We start from the raw sequence: 16,112 nt of genomic DNA on the forward strand, positions 1-16,112 counted from the left end.
CTCCAGATCCCATGTAAGCCAGATACACAAAGGTGAGGCAGGCACAATGTCACAGATGCCCACTAGGTGGCACAAGCATCTGGAATTCAAATGCAGTGGCTGAGGCCCTGGCACACCAATTCATTCTCTCTCTAAATCTTTTTTTTAAATTTAAGAACTAATTTAATAAAAGAAGATAGGAGAATTTAGTGCACTGCCTTTGTATGAATGAGGAGAAAAGAATAATATTTATTTAACTTTTAAGTATATAAAATACTTTTAAACAGAACACACAGTAGCTGGGCACAGGAGTGGAAGGGAGAAATGTCAATGTATATTTTTTTTAACACCTGAATCTTGTTCTAAGTGAGCATATTTATATTATTAATTCAAAAGACACTTTTTGAAAAATAAAATTAATGCAAGCTAAGATTATCCAGAAAACTTTCTCAAAATGGAAAGATACAGGCCAGAACTAGAATAACAACTAGGATTTTGATTATAAGCACTTAAAGAAGGGGGAAGAGTTCAGGAAGTAGGACCAAGATGAGGAAATAAACCAAATAGGGGGTACAGTACAAAAAGCAGGCATGAGCTGTGGTCCCTGTCTATTCCACAACCATCCTGCCAGACACAGTAAGCCCAGAAGTTCAATTAGTGACATGAATGTTATTGGTGTAACCAACTGTTTTCTTATTGGATTTGAATCCCATTCCACAGGAGGTTTATTTCATGCCTGGTACTATAATTCTGGCCAAAAAAACTACAGCTAGGGACACAGACCTGAGGGGAACCAAGTACTGCATTTATGATAAACAGACAACATGTCAAATTGCCTTCTAGCCTGGCATGGTTGCATGCCTTTAATCCCAGCACTCAGGAGGCAGAGGTAGGAGGTCTGCCATGAGTTTGAGTCCACCCAGAGATTATATAGCGAAGATCAGCCTGGACTAGAGTAAGACCTTGTGGGGCAGGGAGGGACTGCATTCTAAATACTTGTATTTGTTCCTACAAATTAGTACTGTTTGAAGCCTTGATCACAGAGGTTTCTTATTATAATAGGCACTAGTAAATGTGGAGATGCATAGCTAGCAAAATTGCTAAGAATAAGTAACTACTGTGTGCTCAACCTCAAACAGGACATCTGAATTAACTCCTCCACAGCTCAGAAAATTTTATTGAAGTGGAGGGTAGAAATAATATAAAAGCAGGAAGAGGGGGAGGAGGGTTGCAAAACACTTTCTTTGAGATATGACACGCCCTTAAAGTCATTAATTCATAGTAGATGTGATTTCCTGCACAGGACTGAGCCTGTTAATACTTTGCCATTGATGGGAGAAGGACACCTGAGACCTCAGAACTCCCAGCGTAGCCAATGACAGCTAATGGTTGCTGGGAGACAGGGAGGCAGAGTCATAAGTGGTGTATCCACTGCTACGTTGCTCACTCCGTAATAATCTTCAACACATCATAATGCAAGAAACCTAAATTTAACTCAATGAATGATTTTTAATTTTTTAACTATTTTATTTATTTATTTGAGAAAGAAAAAGAAGAGAAAATGGGCACACCAGAGCCTCCAGCCATTGTAAATGAACTCCAGACACATGTGCCAGTTTGTGCATCTGGCTTACATGGATCCTGAGGAATTAAACCTGGGTCTTAGACTTCGCAGGCAAGAGCCTTTAACTGCTAAGCCATCTTTCTATCCCACTCAATGGATTTTGGGGGGGGAAAAAAAAAGGTATGATCATAAGATGCAGATTAATGTAGGAAAAAAACAGCATCAATGGGAGAAAGAAGTTGTGGTGGTTTGATTCAGGTGTCCCCCATAAACTTAGGTGTTCTTAATGCTATGTTCCCAGCTGAGAGAGATTTGGGAATTAGCATCTCCTGGAGGCAGTGCATTGTTGGAGGTGGGCTTATGGGTGTTACAGCCAGTTTACCCTTGTCAGTGTTGGGCACACTCTCCTATTGCGAACTGATGTCCACCCTCTGCTCATACCATGATTTTCCCTGCCATCGTGGAACTTCCCCCTCGAGTCTGTAAGCCAAAATAAACCTCTTTTTTCCCACAAGGTGCTCTTGGTTGGGTGATTTCTACCAGCAATGCGAACCTGACTACAACAGAGGGGGATAAGAGATGGTAATTTGGGGGAATCAAATTAAAATACATTAGATACATGTACAAAAATGTCAAAATAACAGGCTGGATAGATGGCTTAGTGGTTAAGCACTCGCCTCTGAAGCCTAAGGACCCCAGTTCGAGGCTCAATTCTCCAGGACCCACATTAGCCAGATGCACAAGGTGGTGCATACATCTGGAATTCATTTGCAGTGGCTGGATGTCCTGGAGCGGCCATTCTCTCTCTATCTGCCTCTTTCTCTCTCTCTATCACTCTCAAATAAATAAATAAATAAAATAAACAAAAACAATTTTTAGTGTGAAAATGAAAGTAATTATTTAACCCAACATGGCTCAGGGAAATCTTGCGGAAGAGGGGGCGGAAAGAATGTCAGAGTTACATGTTGGGTCATGATTTTCAGAGACATTTATCATACTACTAACTGGGGGCTAACTCCACAATGCACGACCCATTTTCAATAACAAGGAGGGTCTAATGGGAGGGGGTAGATCACAGATGAGCCTAAATAATGGTACCAAACTGCCTGTATTTACTGAAAAGAAAACTAATAAATTAAATTAAAAAATAAATAAATAAATAAATAAATAAATAAAAAATGAAAGTAATTATTTTTTAAAGCAAGTATGGTGAACGCTTCTACAATCTGAGCAGCCAGGGAGCAAAATTAGAAGGAACATGCAAGTTTGAGGCCAGCCTAATTAACATAATGAGTTTCAGGCCACCAAAGCTAGAGTAAGATGCCATCATACATACATATATATGCATTTATTGATATATATATATATATATGTATATATATATTTATGTAAAATTTTTAAAGATCTCCAAAAATTAAGATGTATATGGGAGATGACATGTCAGTTTGTCTCCTGCTAGTCTTCTGCTCAGAAGACCAATAAAGCTGAAACTCCTTGACTTAATTGGTTTTTAAGGCAGAGTACCAATCATGAACATGATACTTTAAAGACTAATTTGTCAGAGCTAGTTATACAAATATGTTCAGTGTGTGAAATTCATCAAGCTGAGTACATGTGATTTGTACCTTTTCTGTGAGTACCTTAGAGTTCAGTACAGGAGATACAGAAATAGAAAGACTGCAGCTGGGGATAATACAGCATGAAGAGAAGTGAAGAAATCGTAAAATGAGGCCTAAGAAGGCATGTTAAGGAGGCGTTACAGAAATAAAGGTTGAGAAATGACAATGGCAGTGTAAATTAAGGTGAAAGAGTCTTGACATGGTAAATGGATTAGGGAACAGACAAGAAATGACCCAGCCTGGCATGGTGGCACACAGCTTTAATCTCAGCACTTGGGCAGCACAGGTAGCAGAATCTTACTGAGTTTGAGGCCACCCTGAGACTGCAGAGTGAATTCTAGGTCAGCCTAGGTTAGAGTGAAACCCTACCCCCACCCCCCAAAAAAGAGAGAGATGATCAAATTAAATCTTCAAGGCTTCAATATCAAATGGTGGCACTGTCAACAGAAATGAAATGATAAGAGCTGTGCATGGTGGTGCACACTTCTAATCGCAGCACTGGGGAGGCAGAGGTAGGAAGATCACTGTGAGATCAGGACCACCCTGAGACTACATAGTGAATTCCAGGTCAGCCTGGGCTAGAGTGAGATCCTACCTCGAAAATAAAAATAAAGAAATAGAATAATAAAGGGCAAAGAAAATGGCTCAGCAGTTAAAGGTGCTTGCTTGCAAAGAAAGGCTACTGCTGGCTTGGGTTCAATACCTAAGCTACCCAAGTAAGCCACATGCAAAAAGTGGCACAAATGTCTTGTGCTTGTTTGCAGTGACAAGAGACCATGGCAAGACCCCCCCCCAACACACACACACACACACACACACACACACACACACACGCAAGTAAACAAATTTTAATGTAAGAACAAGAAAATGAATAAAATAAAATATATTTTATATTTAAATATATACTTTATAATTAAGAAACTGTATTAACTTCAACTTCAGGTCAAATGTGAAGGCTTTTAAAAGGCTGATTTGAGCGTCAATTGCTTAAAGGAAACAAATGAAGTCTTTACTGAAATTTTACAGTCATTATCATGAAGAAGTCCTTCAGAATTTCCTACCCCCAATAATAAGTAGAAAAACATTTATTTTTAAGAAAAACCAAAATTTTAAACATCACCAGCAAATAAAGAAGCCCAACGTCCTGTCATAGGCTACCCAGCATGGCTTCCAAGGTTGGAAACAAAAGACGTGGGCGCTTGACAGACAGCATGGCAGTGTGCCCATCACTCCTCTGACCTGCCCAGAAGGCAGAAGAGCAACCAGATCAAATATTCACAATAGACATCCCAATCACTAAAGCAGCAAGTGGACAATGTGCAGGCCCAATGAGGAGATCAAGAAAATGTCTGAAGAGAATCGCCCCTGCACCAGGACAGCCTCAGCAGTGCAAGAAGGGAACAATGGCCTCAAATTTCCCAGTGCAAATGGGTGCATCACATTTAAGCTCGACATCATTCCATAAAACCCCGGAGCCCCCAACAATGTCTTCCCAGCTAACTACCTTTGTGCTTATGGGCTACAGTTACCAAAATTAAAGACATCCACTTCTGGTCCAGAGAGGATGGCAGGGACTAGGTATGGTAGCTCCACGCCAGTGAACACCCAGTGTAAGCACTGCTGTGAGCACCAGAGACACTGGAGAAGTCCTCTGAGAGATAGGCAGAGCCTGTACTCCTTTGGGACGCTAACACTACAACAATAACAGAGGCAGATGTTCTATGCCCCACCTGACAGGAAAGTCAGACAAACCCAGCTCTGTCCAGTCACCAGCCTACTGACAGAAGAGAGGCCCTGGAGGCTAATTCTTCCCAAAATAGAATACAAGTCCCCTTGACATCAGCAAATCAGACAATAGCAGCAAGAGAGATTGTAAATATTTCAAAACCTAACAAGCAGGGGAGTACACCCTTTCCTGGCAGGGTCCTGAGGCTCCCCCTTTTCCACCCGCAGGAACCAAGGCTAAGGAAACAGCAGGACAAATGCAATTATAGGGAGCAACCCATTCAGGAATCTCTGTCCCTTCCCAGAGACATCAGAGTAGGGGAGTAGAACAGGCAAGAGGGGACCAGGTTTTGCTAGTAGCACAATCCAGGAAGCCATTGGTCCAATACTCTCTCCAGATCCCACAGACATGAGAGGAGCAGAGAATGTAAGGAAATCCCAGCAAGGCCTACCCTACCAACCAATAGACATCCATGGCTTGACCTAAGGAACTTTTCTATTTTCATAGGTAGCACAAGCAGGGACCTGATAATTGAAGCAAACCAGAACAACAGTGCAGAGACTTGAAAATTAAACTGTCAGTGAAACTGTAGCCCATAAAAAATAGAACAAGATTTACATGCTAAACCTAAGCAAGCTATGTAAGAAAATAAAAGATTGAAATAGACTCCAACTGTAATATAAGAAATAAATTACACCTGTCACTCTAAGAAGCAAGAAAATCATAACTTTAATGAGAAAAGACAATCAACTAAAACTAGCACCAAGATTAATCCAGTGCCAGAATCATATGACACAGATTTTAAAGTAGCCAGAGTAAAAATGCTTCATCAAGAAATTACAAGTTATCCTAAAATAAATGTAGAAACAGAAAATTTAAACAAATGGATACAAGCTGTAAAAATGTCCCATGTAGGATTGGAGAAATGACTTTATATCCTGAAAATTTCTTACCATTTAAATCACTTGCTTGCAAACCAAAATGACCCAGGTTTGATTCCCCAGGATCCACATAAGCCAGGTGTAAAGTCTAGAGTACATTTGCAGCAGCTGGAGACCCCAGTGTCCCCTTTCTCTCTCTCTCTCTCTTTCTTTCTCTCTCTCTCTCTCTCTCTCTTTTTCTCTATCTCAAATAAATAAATAAATATTTTTAAATAGCCCATATAAATTATTGAACTAAGACATGCAAATACAGAAATTTTAACACTACCTGGGTGGTCTCCATAGTGAGTGGAAATGACAAAGGACACAATGACTGAGCTTAAGGACAAAATAACAGAACTGACAAAGTCCAAACAGAGAAAATGGAAACAGGATGGACAAAGTCTTACAGGCCTAAGGGATATGACACTCACAAAAGATACACCTACCTTTCATCAGAGTTCACAGAGAGGAAAAAAAAAAAAAGGTCTCAAAGAGTTTCAAAGGAGAAAGAAATAGCCTTGTTGATAAATGGTTTGGGAGCAATTGTCCCCCCTTAAAAAAGAACACTAACCCAATACCTTCTTTAAAAACTAACTCAAAGGGATCATGGACTTATAAGTGCTTAAATGTAAACATAAAATTATTAAATTTCTGACATTAAAAAAATGGGAAGAGGGCTAGGGAGATAGCTTAGTGGTTAAGGCATTTGCCTGCGAAGCCAAAGGACCCAGGTTCAATTCCCCAGGACACACATAAGACAGATACATGAGAGGCACATGTGTCTGGAGTTTGTTTGTAATTGTTAGAGGCCCTAGCATGCCCATTCTCTCTGTTTTCCTCTCTTCTTTCTTTCTTTCTATTTTTCTTTCTTTCTTTCTCTCTCCTTGAAAATAAATAAAATTTTTAAAAATACTCATTTTTTTTAAATGGTAAGAAATTTTCAGGATATAAAGTATTGGTATCTTGTACATGGTGAACAATAAAAAACTATGAGATGAATTGAACGGCTGAAGCTGCACAGTACTGCACAAACATTTCCAGTGCTCAGCAATCTTTACTTTGCTCCCTTCTTACCTTAGTATTGTGAGGTAGTCTCATTAACTGGAGCTGAATACCTGCCAAAAATGAATTTAACGGATGAAGGATTTATTTTGGCTCACAGCTCAGAGGAATGCAGTTCATGACAGCAGGGAAGGCAAGGCTACAAAATAGCTTGGCATGTGGTGCTGAGTTAAGCACTCAAAAAAAAAAAAAAAAAAAGATTGGTAATAACATAATATACTCTATTAACAGAAAGCCAGTGCTCAACTGGCCTTGTCCTTTTTATTAGGTCCAGGACCCCGGCTGATGTAATGCTGATGCCATCATTCAGGGTATGTCATCTTCTTCAGTAAAACAGCCTCAAAGACACACCCAGAGGTGGGCCTAGATGATTCTAAATCCAGCCAAGATGACAATGAAGACCAACCATCACATAGCAATACTAGATATTCATTTTATTAGTACTTATAATCTTAGGTATTGAGTTTACAACCACAGTCTACAGGTCAAAATTTAAAGTCATGTGCCTGTTGATTAACTTCCCATCCTTCATAACTATCCCCAAACTCAATACTTTAACTCCAAAAATGCATCCTAATCCTTCAGACCTCTGTGCCTTTGTAGATGTTATTCCTGAGTCTACATATCTTCACTTATACCCACCAGGAGAATCATCAAGTAAACTTGAAAGCTACTGTATTCTCTGTGAACTCTTCCCCATGACTATGGCTACCTAGCCTGTGTTAGGTAATCCCTCCATTTCCTCAGATTCTAGAGTCCATGTATATATCAGTGTTTAATGTAACAACAACATATAGCATTGTATAATATAGCTATTTGCTCAGATATATGTCTCCCACGAAACTGTATGCTAACTAGAAACAAGAATATCATAGATTTTGTTGTCATTTGTATATCACTGGAGCTTATGTTACTACCAAGAATATATGTTCAATTATTTCAGATTATTACAAGAAAAACCTCATTTCTTAAAAGGTTTATATAATGACATTTTAAAATTTCTAATTCTGTGGATAACAACCATAAATCATATGGAAACAGAAAGTGTATTATGTTTTTACCAATCTTTGTTTGTTTGTTTGTTTGTTTGTTTGTTTGTTTGTTTGTTTGTTTTCAGGCAGGGTCTCACTCAGCTCAGGCTGACCTGGAGTTAGCTATGTAGTCTCAAGGTGCCCTCAAATTCTCAGTGATCCTACCTCAGCCTTCCAAGTGCTGGATTAAAGGCATGTGCCACCATACCCAGCTAAAGTTATCTATTTTTTTTTCCATTAGTTTGGTACACAATGCATATAGTCATGTTGGTACCATCATTAGCCTCCTCCCTGTCCTCCCTGCTCCACAGGGACCCTCCTCATTGGGGAATATGAGTCATGCATTGTGGAGTAAGCCATTAAGAAGCACCCTTTTACAAAATTGTACTATGGCTGGAGCACCCAGGTTTGATTCCCCAGTATCCACATAAGCCAGATACACAGAGTATCACATGTGTTTGGCATTTGTTTGCAATGGCTAGAGGCCCTGGCGTACCCATATTCATTCTCTCTCCCTCTCTCTCTCTCAAACAACAAATAAATAAGTAAATGTAAAATATATTTTAAATGATACTATAGGGCTGGAAAGATGACTTAGAAGTTATGGTGCTTACCTATGAAGCCTAAGTACCCAAGTTCAATTCCCTAGAACCCATGTAAGCCAGATGCATAAGGTAGAGTATGTGTCTGGAGTTTGTTTGCAGTAGCTATAGACCCTAGTGTGCCCATTCTCCCTTTCTCTCTCTATATATATATATCCACATATCTATCTATCTATCTCTATCTGCCTCTCTCTCAAGTAAATAAATAAATAAAATATTTTTAAAGTGATACTATAAAACACCCTGCTTAACGACTATCTATTTAGATTTATTTACACATACCTTATTCAATTTAGCACTCAGGATCAACTGGATCCTTTCATATTGAGTTTTCCCACAGATAACAATTGAACACTTTAAAAGAACCATAAAAATGCTGTTTTCTAAAATTAGAATAACTTCCATAGAATAAATCTACATATACAAATTCTATAAACAGATAAGAAAACTTCTGAATGGCAAAATATAAAACAAACAACATCCTTGGCAGATGACAACTGACTCCACAGTGGTCAACTTACAATCTCCAAGTACAAAGAAATGCTTTTACAGCATATAGTAAGTTTATACAGAATATTCTCTCTCAAATAAGAACAATTTTAACAGATATTTTATAGTAAAAAACACTGCCAGGCATGGTGGTGCACACATTTAATCCCAACACTCGGGAGGCAGAGGTTGGAGAATCACCATGAGTATGAGGCCACCTTGAGACTCCATAGTGAATTCCAGGTCAGCCTGGGCTACAGTGAAACCCTACCTTGAAAAACTTAAAAAAAAAGAAAAAAATATTTACTTATTTCCTTTATCATAACGTGTTAAAGAGATTTAAGTATACCAGGGAAGGTTAGCTAATTGTAAAAATCAGCAACTAAATTAATAAAAACTATGTAATTAAAATAGAAAATCTTGCCAGGTCTGATGGCACACACCTTTAATCCCAGAACTTGGGAGGCAGAGATAGGAGGATCACCATGGGTTCGAGGCCACCCTGAGACTACATTATGAAGTACAGGTAAGCCTGAGCTAGAATGAAACCCTATCTCAAAACAACCAAAAATAAATAAATAAATATTAAATAAATAAAATGGAAAATCCTTCAATTGGTCCCCACGAAATGCTCTACTAATTAGAAAAAAATTGACAGCACTTAAATTTTTAATCCTTGACTAATAAAATATATCCAAATTAGTTTATGGTCAATCAAGTTATATAAAGAATGTTTATTATATGGGCTGGAGAAATGGTTTAGCAGTTAAGCACTTGCCTATGAAGCCTAAGGACCCCGGTTCGAGGCTCAATTCCCCAGAACCCACGTTAGCCAAATGCACAAGGGGGCACACGCATCTGGAGTTCATTTGCAGTGGCTGGAAGCCCTAGCGTGCCCATTCTCCTTCCCTCCCTCCCTCTCTCTCTCACTCTCTCAATCTCTCCCTGTCCTTCTCCCTGTCTGTCAGCTCTCAAATAAATAAGTAAAAATAAGCAAAAAAAAAAGAGTGTTTATTATAGTGATAAATAAAAAATAACCATCTAAAAAGTAAAAAATGAATTATCACAAGGTATTTCTTACCTTTTACATGTTGTAGCACTGACTCAGGTCAGAAACAGTGTCTATTTGACAAAATATTAAGCTGCCAGCAGCAAGACAGAAACAAAGCCACAAAGCCACTGAGCAAGCAAGGCACAACCACAGTTAAAGACCAAAAATCTGACTTCACATAATACCAAACTGCCTTTTTAGAACCATTTACATAGGCAGAACTGAAAACTCATCAGTTTAGCTACAAAGATAGTATTATTCATTACCAATTAATATACACAGATAGTGGTCAAGCCATAAACACCATGCTAAACTTCTAATTTCACTTGTGCATTCTATAATTAAAAATATTGATTCTAGCTCAATGTTAAATGAAAAGTTAAATGCAGTAAAATAGCACTGAACTGGCAGCCTATTGGAACAATGATAATGGATGACAACCTTCTTGTGGGGGTTTGTAAACAAATGGAAAACACGTGTGCTCTTAACAACTATTTCATTTTTATTTCCAAAATATATGTTAAGTGCTGAAATTTATAATTACTTAAGCAGAGTAGATTATCAAAAAAAATTTGGGCTGGATAGATGGCTTAGCGGTTAAGCGCTTGCCTGTGAAGCCTAAGGACCCCGGTTCGAGGCTCGGTTCCCCAGGTCCCACGTTAGCCAAATGCACAAGGGGGCGCACGCGTCTGGAGTTCGTTTGCAGAGGCTGGAAGCCCTGGCGCACCCATCCTCTCTCTCTCCCTCTATCTGTCTCTCTGTGTCTGTCGCTCTCAAATAAATAAATTTAAAAAAAAATTTAAAGAAATTGACATAAATCAATAAGTAGTTATAGGATTATGATAAAAGGCAATAGAGATTGTAAATAAAATCTATATTACATCCTTCTAGTAATTTTCAGTGAAGTAAATTCATAAGCAACAAAGCAATGATGGTATAATTGATTCATTTAAAAGTTGCTCCACGAGCACATGTTGAACACCTATTTGCCATATATATGTATGTGTGTGTGTGTATATGTATATATGTATATGTATATGTATATGTACGTGTATAGATATATATGTGTGTGTGTATATAGATGTATATGTACATATATGTGTGTGTGTGTGTGTATAAATATACACATATATGTGTATGTGTGTGTGCTTATATATATTGGTTTTTCAAGGTAGCGTCTCACTCTAATCCAAGCTGACCTGGAATTCAACATGTAGGCTCAGAGTTGTCTCTAACTCACAGCAATCTTCCTACCTGTGCCTCTTGAGTGCTGGGATTACAGGTGTGCACCACCATGCCTGGCTGTGCCATATATATTTTTAATGACACATAAATAAGATTATAGGCCCTAGTTTCAAGAAGCTCACAGCCTACTATACATTTTTTGGTGGTTGTTGTTGTTTTGGTTTTTCGAGGTAGGGTCTCATTCTAGCTCAGGCTGACCTGGAATTCACTATGTAGTCTCAGGGTGGCCTCGAACTCACAGCAATCCTCGTACCTCTGCCTCCCGAGTACTGGGATTAAGGGTGTGTGCAAACAAACCAAGGCCTACTACAGATTTTTTTAAAAACATAAGAACAAATAAATTACAAATAATCCAATAGGTATACACACACAGCATGCTGAGGAGAGACACGACATCCCCAGGGCCCACAAAGGAAGGCAGACAGTAGCATTCCTGCTGTGGTATGGCTTCTGTGAACTGCTCTTAGTGAAAGAGAACAAGAAGCAGAACAAAAAGATATAAACTATGTCTGCTATGCAAGAAAAGAAGCAAGTTAGAAATTTCCTACACACCTGTAATCACTAAAGAGAAACCTACTACTCTGTACAGCGACAATAGGAAAGGCGCCCTGAGAACAAGACCAACCCATGGAAGGCTCGAGCTCAGGAAAATGCAAATAATTTTGAAAGGAGATGGCCTGAAGGGAGAATGCTGAATGAGTCCCAGCTCCTAGAAAGCAACTTCCTAAGGAAGTGGTTCCTAAGGGTCAGAACAAAAATGCTGCTATAAAACAAGGGGGCCAGACTCCATCCCAAGCAGCAGCAGAACTTGGCAACATTATCCACATGGCAATGGTGTTACAAGCATGAAAAATGCAAGGCTGAAGGGGGTCATGGATCTTGCTCCATAGTTTAAGAGAGCCACTGAGGCTCAGCAAAGTGAAGCAAGGTCAGATTCCCTGCAAGAAAACCCCAGTAGGAGCAGTGAAAATGAAGCCAAAGCTGCAATGGAGATGCCAGAACCTTGGGACATTCACCAAGAAAAGCTGTAGGCGCACAGTTAATAGGCCCAAGAGAAGACAGCAGAGCTGGAGAAGGGTTGCCCAAACCCTTTACAGCCCAGAAGATTTCATCATGAGCTTCAGGCAGCAGACACGGAGCTGTAGGATTTAGTGTTTGCCCTTCTAGGTTTTGGTCTTGCTCTGGTCCAATCTTTCCTTGCCATGTTCCCATTCTTCCCTTTTTGAATAAATTTGTTTATTCTGTGCCATTATATATTCAAAGCATGTAATTTATTTATTTTTGTATTTTATTGGGGGGCATAGTTAAGAGATTGCTTTAAGCCTCAGAAGAGACTTTGGACTTATTACTGTTAAAGACAATGAGTTCATTTGAAAATTGACTAAATGCATATGTCATCATGAGATGGCCATAAGCAGAATTTTAAATGTCCCCCATTGGCTCATGTGTTTGAATACAGGGTTCACAACTGGTATTGCTATTTGAGAAAGTTGTGAAACCTTTAGGAGATGGAGTCTTACTGAGGAAGCAGTGGGTGCGGGTGTAGGCCTTGCGGTTCATAACCAGGCCCCATTTCCTGTTTACCTCTACTTCCTGACTCTGGCTGTAATGTGACCAGCCAGTCTCTCCTGATCCTACTGCCATGCCTTCCCTGTCATTAGAGAGAGTATCCCCTTAAAACTGCAAGCCAAAATAAACCCTTTTCTTCCTTGAATTACTTCCTATCAGTTACTTGGTCACAGCAATGAATAAAGTAATATTATACCATGTTTCCCCTCCCCCCAAAAATAATGAGTGACAGAAGAAGAGAAGGGAATGAGGGAACAAATGATGAGATTTACCTTCTCTTATTACCTTCTCTTATTAGTTCCTCTAAGTCCTGGGAACATGCTAACCAAGGTAGATTTAGAAAAGGAAAAACTGATAATTTAAATAAATGAGCTAGGCCAAAATTGAAAACTTTTGAGCATTAAAGATTACAAGCAATAAAATGAGTAATTCAGAGAATGGAAGAAAATATTTTAAGTCATATATCTATATTTATATAAAAGGGTCAAGTGATAAAGATAATAAATCTTATAACTCAATAATAAAAAAATAAATAAAACTTTAATTAGAGTTCTACAGATAAATAGAAATAAAACATACATATACATATGAGAGTGTGACAATCTGCTAGTGGTATAGCTCTTCCAGGGTGCAAACGTCTGAGATGGAGTAGGAGAGAGAAGCAGTGTTCTAAATCCTGACTTAAATCCAAAGGACCAAGAGCCAGGAACAGTGATGTCTCAGCCTAAGCTGAAAGAGGGAATTCATAATTGCTCTGCATTTTTGCTCTATTCAGGCCCTCAATTAATTGGATAATGTCTACCACATTGGTGAGGAAGAACTTTACTCAGGTAGTGATTCAAGTACTAATCTCTTCTAGAAAGACCCTTACAAACACACCAAGAATAATGTTTTCCTAGCTATCAAGACATCCCTTAGACCAGTCCAGCTGACACAAAATTAACCATGACACAACCCAATTTAAAAATAGAAGAGCTTAACAGATGTTTCTCCACATCAGATACACAACTAGTCATGAGCACATGAAAACATAACTAGTGATGAGCACTTGAAAATATGCTCAATATTACTTGGCACTACAGAAATACCAATCAAAACCACAATGAGATACAATTTCATACCCACCAGGGGGCCCTAATGAAAAACTGGAAAATAATATGCATTAGTAAATATGTAGAGAAATTAAAAACCTGTACATTGCTAACCAAAACAAACTCATTCAGCCACAAGACAAAATATTTTATCAGTTACTCAAATAATTAAACATATAAATACCATATGATCCAACAATTCCAGTTCTGTATATACACCCAAAAGTACTAAAAACAAACCTTGCATTCATACTAGCACTAAGAATAATAGTCAAAAGGTAGAAACAATCTAAATGTAGATCAGTAGATGAATAAATAAAAAATGTAGAATACTCATTCCATGGAATACTGCTCAGCTAGAAAAAGTAATAAGTATCGATGCACTCTCAAGGATGAACCTGGAAAATGTTATGCTAAGTGAAAAACAACAAATCCCATGTTGTATGTTTCCATTCTTATAAAACATCTAGACTAGGTAAATATACATAAAGAAAACTGAGGCCAGGCGTGGTGGTGCACACCTTTAATCCCAGCACTTGGGAGGCAGAGGTAGGAGAATCACCATAAGTTCGAGGCCACCCTGAGACTACATAGTGAATTTCAGGTCAGCCTAAGCTAGAATGAGACCCTACCTCGAAACCACACCCCCCCCAAAAAAAGCAAGCTGAATGGTGGTCCAAAGACTGGGAAAAAGGATTTAATGAGTACAGAGTTGCTTTACACATTGATGACAATGTCTTGGACCTATATAAAGATAAAAATTGCACAAGATATAAATATACATTTAAATGTACTAAGTGCCACCAGATTATACATTTTAAATGGTTTATATGATGTTATGTGGATTTTACATCAGTGGTTTAAATAAAAAGCAACTGGGAAATTTGAATACTGCAGGAAAATGGATGGAACTGGAGATCATGTTAAGCAATGTAGGCCAGACTCATAAAAATCACATCTTTTCCCTTATACATGAAATGTAGGTTTTTACATATACACACACTATATGAAAGTAGAAGGGCAACTATGTGGGGAGAGGGATAAATACAGTAAAGGTCTTATATTGTCTGATGGTGCTGAGCTCTAGCTGTACCTATTAACTTACTTATAAGACATTTATATTTTAATTTAGTTCTAATTTGAAATTGTACATTTTTTCAAAGACTTAAACTTTGGCTACTATTGCTCTATAATATTCACAAGATCTGAACGCATATTACTAGGTACAAGATATAGCCAACAGTTAGAATGAGGGGAACTCTCTTTAATTTGAATTTCAAATGCTGACTAATGTTAATGCATCAAATTCAATGTAATCCTCCTCATTTTTTATATTGTTAACCTAATGCAAAAAATCAAAACAGTAACTCATCTCATGTGTACTTAAAGTTAGAATAATACTTTGAAAAGAAAAAAAAAACCTGGAAAATAACAACTTTATCTCCAGGAACCCTAGAGAACTAGAAGGAAACAGCAAACTGCAAGTAAGTTTTAGATGGGTGATATTCTCAGAAACTAGGTAATTCCCAAAAATGTCATTAAATAAATCTATGTTTACAAAATCTATCTCTTAATAATAGAGAAACCAAATAAACTAACAAAAAAAAAGTAAGGGACTTAATAAAGGGGAATAAAAAGGCATAAGAAACAAATAGAATGCATGATACCTGATGTAATAATCCTAGGTCAATAAAACTAAGGGGAGGGCTGAAGAGATGGCTTAGTGGTTAAGGCATTTGCCTGCAAAAGCCAAAGGATCCTGGTTTGATTCTCCAGGACCCACATTAGCCAGATGCACATGGGGGTGCATGCGTCTGGAGTTCGTGTGCAGTGGCTGAAGGCCCTGGCGTGCCCATTTTCTCTCTCTTTCTCTCTCTCTCTCTCTTTCTCTCTATCAAATAAATAAATAAATAGAATAAAATAAGGGAAAATTTGGGGGGGTTCAAATTAGGGTCTCCCTCTAGCTCAGGCTGACCTGGAATTCACTATGTAGTCTAGGGTGGCCTTGAACTCATGGTGATCCTCCTACCTCTGCCTCCTCAGTGCTGGGATTAAAGGCGTGCTCCTCCACGCCCAGCGGAAAAAAATATTTTAAGGACTACTACAAAATCATAAATACGGACCATGACATTAAGTATTGCTTTGGTTTAAATGTATGTTT

General features: G+C 38.4%; 1 protein-coding gene across 4 annotated transcripts in view; it reads right to left on the minus strand.

Annotated features, from left to right (window-relative positions):
* Positions 1–16,112, minus strand: part of Fer (FER tyrosine kinase) — a 417,682-nt gene that overhangs the window by 365,149 nt on the left and 36,421 nt on the right. The gene's annotated exons all lie outside the window — the stretch shown is intronic.

Source organism: Jaculus jaculus, chromosome 13, assembly GCF_020740685.1.
Source record: "Jaculus jaculus isolate mJacJac1 chromosome 13, mJacJac1.mat.Y.cur, whole genome shotgun sequence".
NCBI classification, from domain to species: Eukaryota; Metazoa; Chordata; class Mammalia; order Rodentia; family Dipodidae; genus Jaculus; species Jaculus jaculus.